The sequence below is a fragment of the Cynoglossus semilaevis genome, chromosome 16 (genome assembly GCF_000523025.1).
Source record: "Cynoglossus semilaevis isolate Cse_v1.0 chromosome 16, Cse_v1.0, whole genome shotgun sequence".
Classification (NCBI taxonomy): Eukaryota; Metazoa; Chordata; class Actinopteri; order Pleuronectiformes; family Cynoglossidae; genus Cynoglossus; species Cynoglossus semilaevis.
In genome coordinates, this window is record NC_024322.1 from 1,077,243 (window position 1) to 1,086,377 (window position 9,135).

At 37.9% G+C, this 9,135-nt stretch overlaps 1 long non-coding RNA gene across 1 annotated transcript in view; it reads right to left on the reverse strand.

Moving 5' to 3' along the window:
• Nucleotides 1-2,801: 2,801 nt before the first annotated feature.
• The window catches only part of LOC107989805 (uncharacterized), a 32,911-nt gene continuing 26,577 nt past the window's right edge, over nt 2,802-9,135 (reverse strand). Inside the window, exons 4-5 of the long non-coding RNA XR_001761324.2 lie at nt 7,492-7,559; nt 2,802-4,653 (exon numbers count right to left, since the gene is read on the reverse strand). This is a non-coding gene — a long non-coding RNA (uncharacterized LOC107989805). The remainder of the gene's footprint in view (nt 4,654-7,491; nt 7,560-9,135) is intronic.

A 9,135-nucleotide genomic window follows, 5' to 3' on the forward strand; every position in this document is an offset into this window, starting at 1 on the left:
CTTCCTTTTTTAAATTTTTTTAAGTTTTTTTAAATTTTTATTTGCAAAAAAAAAAAAAAAAAAAAAAAATCATTTAAGGGTTTGACGTTTAAGGAGCTACAGATATTTTTGTCTCTAGTTCGGGAAAAAAGGTGTAAGAACACAGAAGACGGTCTCTTGGGTTTATAAACCCACAGCCGGTGACTGTCACCCTGAGAACCATGGTCACTGTTTGCTCTGACCTTCAGATAAAGAAACGTCAGCGTCAGTTTCATCCACTTTCCATTCAGTCTCTGAGTATACACAATGTCAACCAAGAACACACATTTTTTTAAAAGCGCGTTTGTGTGCGTGTCTCCAGTCGCCTGTCCCTGGGCACTGATTGACCTATGGGCAGCCCAGGTACAACGCCTGACCTTAATGATAATGTCAAAGATAAAAAAAAAAAAAAAAAAAAATTTATATATTTTTTTAATTAAAATTTAAATCGTAAAAATGAATAGGAAAATCATAGTCATCGACCATATCTTCAGGGAATGAACACTTTTTTCATTACGTAAAAATGTACGATCGCTTTTTTTCTATTGGTCAGCTAAAACCTAGCTGGAAATAAAGCCGTCGTAAATTGCAGTCGTGGTGGAAATTTTTTTGCAGCATGGAAACACTTTCACCTATGAGACATGAGCTGTGTATCTACACTTTGTGCCTGTGCCTGTGCCTGTGTGTGTGTGTGTGTGTGTGTGTGTGTGTGGGCACCGCTTGATGACATCACAAACCACCTTCACCTTCGGTCCCGTCCTTCATTCAAGTGTTGTTTAACATGTGACGGGAGAAAAACAGGTGACCTTGTCTCTTCCGCCGCTTCTTTTTTGTTTCACATTCGCTGTCTTCGATCGTCCCCACTGTTAACAAGATCCTTTATGATGAGCAACAGATGGTAGAAATAGGCGCATTTATATATTTATATATTTATATTTATGCAAAATGTTGGACAGATACCTGACGTACTTCATCACAAAATCAGGTGTGAAACCTAGGGGTTTTTTTTGTTCTTCATCGATATACAGAAAAATATGTTTTTATTAAATTTTAAAAAAATTTTAATTTAATTTTTAAAATTGTTTTTTATTAAAGGAATGTTGATTTACCTCTAATTTTCATTTTTGTTATTAATTACAATAATTACTCGTAATGAATCCACAGCTTAATCTTGACATACCCACGTGTTTTACATTAAAAAAAATATTCCATTTACTGTTATTTATTGTTATTGTTATTAAAAAAAAAGATTTACTTCACTTATGGATTTTTTTTCTTTTATTCCATTTCATAAAAAAAAATAATTTTTTTTTTGAATAGTATTTTGAAAACCAAACCAAAAAATACTTTACAGAGAGTTTGTAGCCTTTACTAATTTCCAACCCTTGTCCTTAGAAGGACCTTTACATAAAATAATTCTGACCATGGATAGATATAAATATTGTTGAAACAACAAAAATCATCCATGAAATCCATCCATTCTTTTTTTATTTGATTTATTTTATCGAACTTTCAGGAGCATCCACGGAGCCAAAACGCACACATAACAACAACTTTCTCTCTTACGCTGACACAGCGAGGACCTCTATTTACGAACCTAAAAAAAGATGACTTAAATTCACATCATTAACCTAGCTTCTATTTGGCAAATGATTAACAGAGGTGGAAAGTAACGAAAGTGTTACATTTACTCGTGTTACTGTAACTGAGTAGTTTGTTTAGTAATTTGTAATTTTTTAAGCAGTTTCGGGAATCGGTAATTTTACTTTTACTTAAGTACATTTTGACTGAATTACTTTGCTACATTTGAAAAGAACTCGTTAATGTGTAACATGAAAAACAATGTGCGTTAATTGAAAAAAAAAACAAACATGTAGCCAGAGAACGTCGACTATCGCCAGTCGTTGGATGATGATATCGGCTAGCGCTTAGTTTTCAAACGCAAACGAGGGAATAACCTCTATATAACATACCTGCGAAAGTATATGGCGGTAAGAAGAGTATTTGTGCTGTTACCTGTGTATCCCAAACGTTATTTTTTAACGTTTGGTTAAAACCTTTCTCCCTCCGTTAAGCCAAATGCCTTCACGTTATCGATTCTTCTTTAGTATTTAGCTTAGCATCCATCCTGATAACCACTATGAGTTTGGTTGGTTTAAGTTTCACTCAGGCAGCCATTTTTTTTTTTTTTTTTTTTTTTTTTAGTGGCTTGAATTCGCAGTACAACCGTTCAAATCTCAACTTCTGCCACTTGTATTTGAATTATTAATTTTTTAATAAATGTTTTAAATTTTTTATTAAAAACAACTAGTCGCAGATTGGATGAAGGACTCGTCCTTTTTTTGTAAAGTAATTTAAAGTGTTAATCAAGTAGATTTTTTTGTAGATGGTACATTACTTGAGTAGAATTTAAGCAAAGTAAAGGTACTTTTACTTAATTACATTTTTTTAGTACGTTTTCTACCTCTGATAATTAATACGACATGGTAATGCTAGTGTAAATGGGAATTTATATCAAATTGGATGAAAAACAAAAATACCTATTTATTTTTAAATTTAATTTCGTAATTGGCTTTGGAAAGTTCGAGATACATTTGAGTTTCTGATTGAGACAAAAATGTAAAATTTAGCATTAGATCATTTTTCACCTTGCTAGCTGATCCGGCAGTGGTTTTAATTACTGCATCATCTGCGTAGAGCTTGTCTTTATTCATTTCCAAAAATTCAAAAAATTGACTCTACGGTGACGGTTTCGAAATATATCAGTAGTTTAAAGCGCAATTGTTGTTGTGAAGCAGGATATCGAAGGGTTGGGATGCTATGACAGTGTTCTGTGTGTGTGTGTGTTTGTGTGTGTTTGTGCCTTTTTGGAGGCTGTGCGCAGCAGCAGCAGCAGTGACAGCCGTGACAGCAGAGCTGCCGAACGTACACTAATAACAGAGTTTTTTTTTTTTATTCTTCTTCTTTTCCTGTCCTTACTCCTGTTTCTGCTGCTCCACTTCACCTTAAGCTAACTCTCCGTCCCCGTCCCCGTCCCCTGTCCCCTTTTGACTCACACTGTTGACGTTCAAACCTTTCTTAGTTAAGTCATTACTATTTGTTTTTTAACAGTTTCCGTTCGATTCCCTGAAAGTGTTCGTCTTGGAAAAAACAGAGCTGATGTCGGTTCGAAGGTGTTTTTTTTTTTTTTAAGCAAATGTCTAAAAATGACATAAAACCCTAGTTCTGACTCTCTCTCTCTCTCTCTCTCGCCTTCTCTTTGTGTATTTGTGCGCTTGCCTCACGAATAAGCAGTCACTTTTACAACGACCTGACAACCTCCTGACAGACAACGGTGACTTTTTTTTTCCCCCCTCTAAATTTTATTTTATTTTTTTTTTTTATGGCGAGCCGCGAGAACATTCTCTCGCTCGAGGGTCAACGGCAGCGATCGCAGCGTTAGTGTTAGCATCAGCAGTTTCAGCACGAGAGCTGAATCCATTAAGATTCCGTGCATTTCACAGATTCGCCTCGAACGTCTTCCCGTGAGAGAAAAGAATGACAGCAAAAAAAATCGTGTGGGGTGCAGAGAATTTATTGCGTAGCTGTGTTAAAATACAAAAAGAAACAATTTTAGGGACATTTTTCAAAGTGTAGTCGTATGAGACACTGACGCATTACTTACTTATTTTCTAATCGCAATGTCCACGGAAGAAATCAAATTCCGCTGCCTCCTCCATCAACTACTTTAAATCTGTCCTGTGCGACTTTTTTGTTCCGATTTATTTCAGTTACACAAAGTGACCACCGGAGGCAACGACAAACCGACAAATGTTTCGTCACTGTCGGCTAACGTCGCCGATTTTCCTCGATATATATATTTTGTCAACGGTGGATGAGCGGTTCGTAAACTTTACTTTCCTGTTCGGGAAACAGCTGTCCAACGACGGGATAAAACCCTGAGCTATTTTTGGTTGATTTCAGCGGCAGCCATGTTTTGACTGCGACCAAACCTATGGTTCAAAACTGGGCATCAGTGGCTCGTAGAATCACACTTTCTACCTGACTTACCTCTGTAGGAACTCTGCAGACGTTGTTTTTTTTTTGTTTTTTTGTTTTTTTTTCCAATCTAACAGCAGCTGCTTTTACCGCAGACCAGAAACCCAGCAGACAATGTAGCTGTAGAATGTAAGCACACAGAAATCTACATTGTATGCCAGGTTCAGGACTCAGCAGTGGTTCGTTCACACGTCCGACGGTTCATCGCCGATGTCTCGACGCGAGGACAAAAGACCATCTCACTGAGGGTAAACTAAAAGAATGACTACAGAAAAAAAAAAGGGCAGGGGAAGTCATTGACAAGGGCTCCTTGTTGTGACACACAACTTCCTGTCTGGGCTGAGTAGAGAGGGGTCACAAGACCCCAGAGCCGAGCCTTCGTGACATCACCGTCCAGCGAGGGCAGATGTGGGTCAGTAACTGGACCATAAAGATTCGACTCGACTAGCCGTCGGAGACCCAGTAGCCAGATGTAGCTGCTGATCTTTTAACAGGATCTACACTGCCTACTGAGCAAACGACAGCTGACAAAGAAAAGCCAGACAGTAAAAATCTCAGGTCGGTTGCACCCAACAGATGAGGCAGATCCAAGTCCACCTGAAAAAGAAAAAAAAAAACAGAGCAAAGTTTAACACTTTAATCATCTACACCAGTGCCCCTAACCTTTTTTTTTTTTTTTTACCAAACATTGGTTGACCGTTCCTAGCTAGTACCACGGACCAGTAGCTTTGATGGTTTTGTATGGTTAAGGCTTGGTACATTTTCAAAATAAAACATGTTTTCGACTTTATTCTGTTAGCATTGGAGTCGAAAAAGACGCATTATTTTGAAAAATGTCGGATTATCCTTGAATAAGGAAAGCAAATTGAAATGACCAAAGCCTGGTACCCAAACAGGTCCACGGACCAGCAGTTGGGCAACCCTGATCTACAGTACTTTATGTGTTTGCACAATTTTTTTTTTTTGGTCATATTTTGCTAGATTTTTAGCTCACTTTAAATTGTCGGTGATAGCAATGCGTCAAGAGGGTGGCGCTGTTTCTTCGGGTGAGTGTAACGCATGCAAATGTTTTCCTTTTTTTTTTCAACTTTCTGGAAATTGAAAATTGAATTGCGGTTTGTATTCCTTGATGCTCAAACTCCAAAATGTAGGCGTGGTAGTTGGAAAGAAGGGGTGGTGTTGGGGTTGTTCGGTGGCTGTAGCTGACGAGCGGAGCCCGAGGGTGGGGAAGGAAGGATATGGGAGATTATCCGATGACGAACATCTATGAACACGGCATTTATCAGCCTCAGATTCCTGTCATTCTTTCCCATTAGCCCTTAGGCATCAGAGCTGCAGCCACCGCCACCACGGCTCCGACAATCAGCTCCTGAAATGCGACCCGAAATGCTGACCCGACAATGATCTTTGACCTTCTGATGCAGGTGATAGGAGGAAAGAAGGGTTTAAGGTTGGAGTTTCAGGGTGGGTTGGAGAGGGATCGACTCAACGCTGACTGGGATCTGAATGCTCATGTAAAACTTAGCTTTCGTTTAAAACAAAAAAAACCCCCATTATTATTATTATTATTATTATTATTGTTGTTATTGTTGTTATTATTAAATTGCAGATAACGAATATTTTTCAGTTTTTTTTTTTTTTTTAGGTTAAATTGACATTTGAGATACTGGCTTACTGCTGCCTCCTGTGGTCAGTATGTGCAACTAGACAAATCTGAGGAAAGGATTACTGATTTTAAACACTGAAGTCAAAATCGAAATCACACATTTAAACAAATTTCGATCTTGGATTCAATTTCGATTTTTTTTTATCATGACATAATTACCAAAAATTAACAATAAGTCAATGTTTTCCCCATTTTTCCATGCAGAAAAGTACAAATATATATTAGAAAATCTTCATATTTAATGAAATATAATTTTAGAAAACATTATGAAGATGAAATGTTTGTGCTTTTTCTACTTTCAAAATTGAAAAGTTTGGTAAAACATAACAAACTATTAGTTTGTAATAGTAATAAATTGTAAACATATGTATTCAATACTGATGTCAGGTGAAAACGCCTCCTTCAATGATGACTTTTTTTTTTGTGCATTTCAAACTAATTCAAACGATTGAAATCCTCATCATGAAAACTCTAACACTTCTAATTTAAAAGAGTCGAACTGATTTTCAAAAATACCTCTTGCCAAATCCTTTTTTTTTTTTTTTTTGGATCATTTTCACCAACTCTTTGGTTTAGACAGGAACTTCAAGAAATCAGGGAGGCATAAAATTAACAAGTGAAATTGACATGTCATAACTAACTGGCATCCTGGCCGGATTGAGCCTTCCTAGCGGTCCGGTTTTGGCCCGCGGGCTGTATGTTTTCCACACCTTGTTTACACTTTCCAAGTATTTTGTGAATTTTGTTTTTCTCAGTAGTCAACCTTAGACCTCATGACCGAACTGATCTGGAGTTCTCAACAAATGATAATCACTTGACTCCAANTCTACCCAAATTCCATCTCAGTGTCACCACAGCATCTGTGTCTGTAGCAGAAAAGTTTGGTGACATTTTTGTCAGAGTCACACAGTTGAGTTGTTTCTTTTTTTTTTTTTTTTTTTTTTTTTAGTATTTTAAGCAGCTGTGACACCCACAAGATTGCACACATAAGTTAGTACCAGGACTTTGGATTGTGAAAAAAAAAACAAACCCTAAAATGTAAATGAACGTCTCATTACGTTCTATTTCCAAAAGTACAGAGGAGTTTACGTGAGGTGAGGCAAGAGTTGCAAAAAAAAACTGGATTTTAGCAGGTCGACAATATGTCTCCCGTTCAATCAAAAGAGGAAACCGCTGATTTTCACTCAACAGTTACAACTGCAGCCGCCATCATTTCAGTTCCTTCGTCCAAATTCACAGCAATGACACAAACTGACCACAAGAGGCAGCGGCAGACCGACCGCTCCTGCTAGCTAAAAATTTCACTTTTCGCTAATGGGGTTTCGTACCGGACTGTCCGAGGAGAGATTTATTTCATTTGTAATTTGTAATTCGAAATGATGCATAGAACAGTTACAAAGACTTGGAGTGAACTGGTTAATGTTTTTATGTTTTTAAGGCGCCTTTTAAAACCTTAGTGGATTCTAAAAGACAGTCAAGATGCACAGTAATGACTAAATGCATCCACTCTATGACATTTGATCATTTTCTACACATTTTTCTATTATAATAATTTCATCATTTGAATTAGTCCCAAAGACAAATGATGACAAATGATGTCCCTGTCCCTGCTGTTTTTTTTTTTTTGTCTCTGTTATATCGTACAGAAAGGGCTTTTTTGGTCATATTTGAGGAAAGTGAATTAATCGTGATTATTTGTGATTCATCCATTAATCAGATTCAACTTGTTTGACAACTTTTATATTTTTTTAAAGGAATTCCTTTCTTACCTGTGCTGGAGTCAGGGTAGGTGGGACGTTTGTTTCCTATAACCTTGTCTTCTAGGGAACTCCCAAACCTAAAATTGAAGGCAATAAACAAGTGTTGCATTAGAGGTGTAGAATTTTTTTTTAAATTTTTTATATGCAAAAGACAGTCATGAAAGTGTAAAAAGGCAATAAACAAGTGTTGCATTAGAGGTGTAGAATTTTTAAAAAAGTTTTTATATGTAAAAGTCAATCATGAAAGTGTAAAAGGCAGTAATACAGAAAAAAAAAAAAAAAATCAGCTCAGGTCCCAGGTGTGAACTGAGCAGGTCCAGTACCCAAAATTCTCAGGAGCAGAGATAAGCTGATAAACTGGGCCATGTCTTATCGCTAATTGTTTTTTTTCCATGCTTTGTTCAGGATGATGCCGCTGCCGCTGCCACTGCTGCCACTAGGTCAAGCTAGAGTAAACCTAGAGTTTTTTCCACTGAAGCAAAAAAAAAAAAAAACAAAAAAAAAAAGAGTCTGGCAGGATCAGATCAGAGACAGGAAGTGAAAGCATGGTTGAAGTGATACCAGCTCGAACATTCCTTTAAACACGCATACACACACATGCAGTATATTATTTATATTTAAAAAATAATATTTAGTATTTTTTTGAGTGGCGCCTTGGCTCAGAGGAAATGTCTCTGTCATCGGTGTGGAACCCCAGGGTTCGAATCCCCCGTGATCTGGTAACGGATAAGTGAATGAAAATTTTTTTTTATCAAATATTTTTGGTAATATTTTTGCGTATTTGTTTCGTCTATATGAAATTTTGATATTTTCAATGAAAGTTTTGTTTGGGATTACGCAAGTCGTTTTTCATGTTTTTAGCATAAATTTGTTAATGCTTGATATTATTTTTGACTATCTGCGAAACATTTTCTGCGAAAAATAAAAAATGAAATATCCGTTTTTGACGATATGGGAGCACATTTTAAAAAGAAATGATGTCATGACGTCATCGTTCATTCAGCCAATTGGTTGGCTGCTTGTGGTTCCGTTTGATGACGACATTCCACATGTGTCTGTCTTCAGCTTGACCAACGCAGTCCCACAAGGGGGCACCCACCACATCTCTGATGTTGCCCGTCCATCCACGTAGCCAAGCATCATCGTCTTTTCGCAGCGACGTTGACTCGCGACGGACCATGAGCCCAAAATAACCCGGGCTGGGCCTTCGGTATGTGTTGATGTTTCGGTTCTTCCATTATGCTAGCATTCGTACATTTTTCTCTCCAAGATGTGCCGAGCATACGCCGCCATGCCCTACATCTCAAAAGCGCTCATCCGGTCTTTTTGTCGCGCCGTCGAAAGGGTCCACGATTCCGATGCTTAGGTAACGACCGAAAAAAAACCAACGCCCTCGCCGATCTCGTCTTCGTATCGATGAGACGAGACGAGGTCATTTTCAAATTGAACTCTCTCTTCCCAAAGTCCATTTGGTTCATCGTTGTCTCGTAGTTACGGAGACATTGTTTCTTTCACATTTTGTCGGTTGTGTCGAGAACACAGTCTTAAGGGAGGCCGCAGGAGGAGTACGAGGTTCGGGAAGGATGAGTGAAGAGTGGGTGAGGAAGAGGAGGAGGAGGAGGAGGAGGAGGAGGAGGAGGGGAGAGGAGGGCG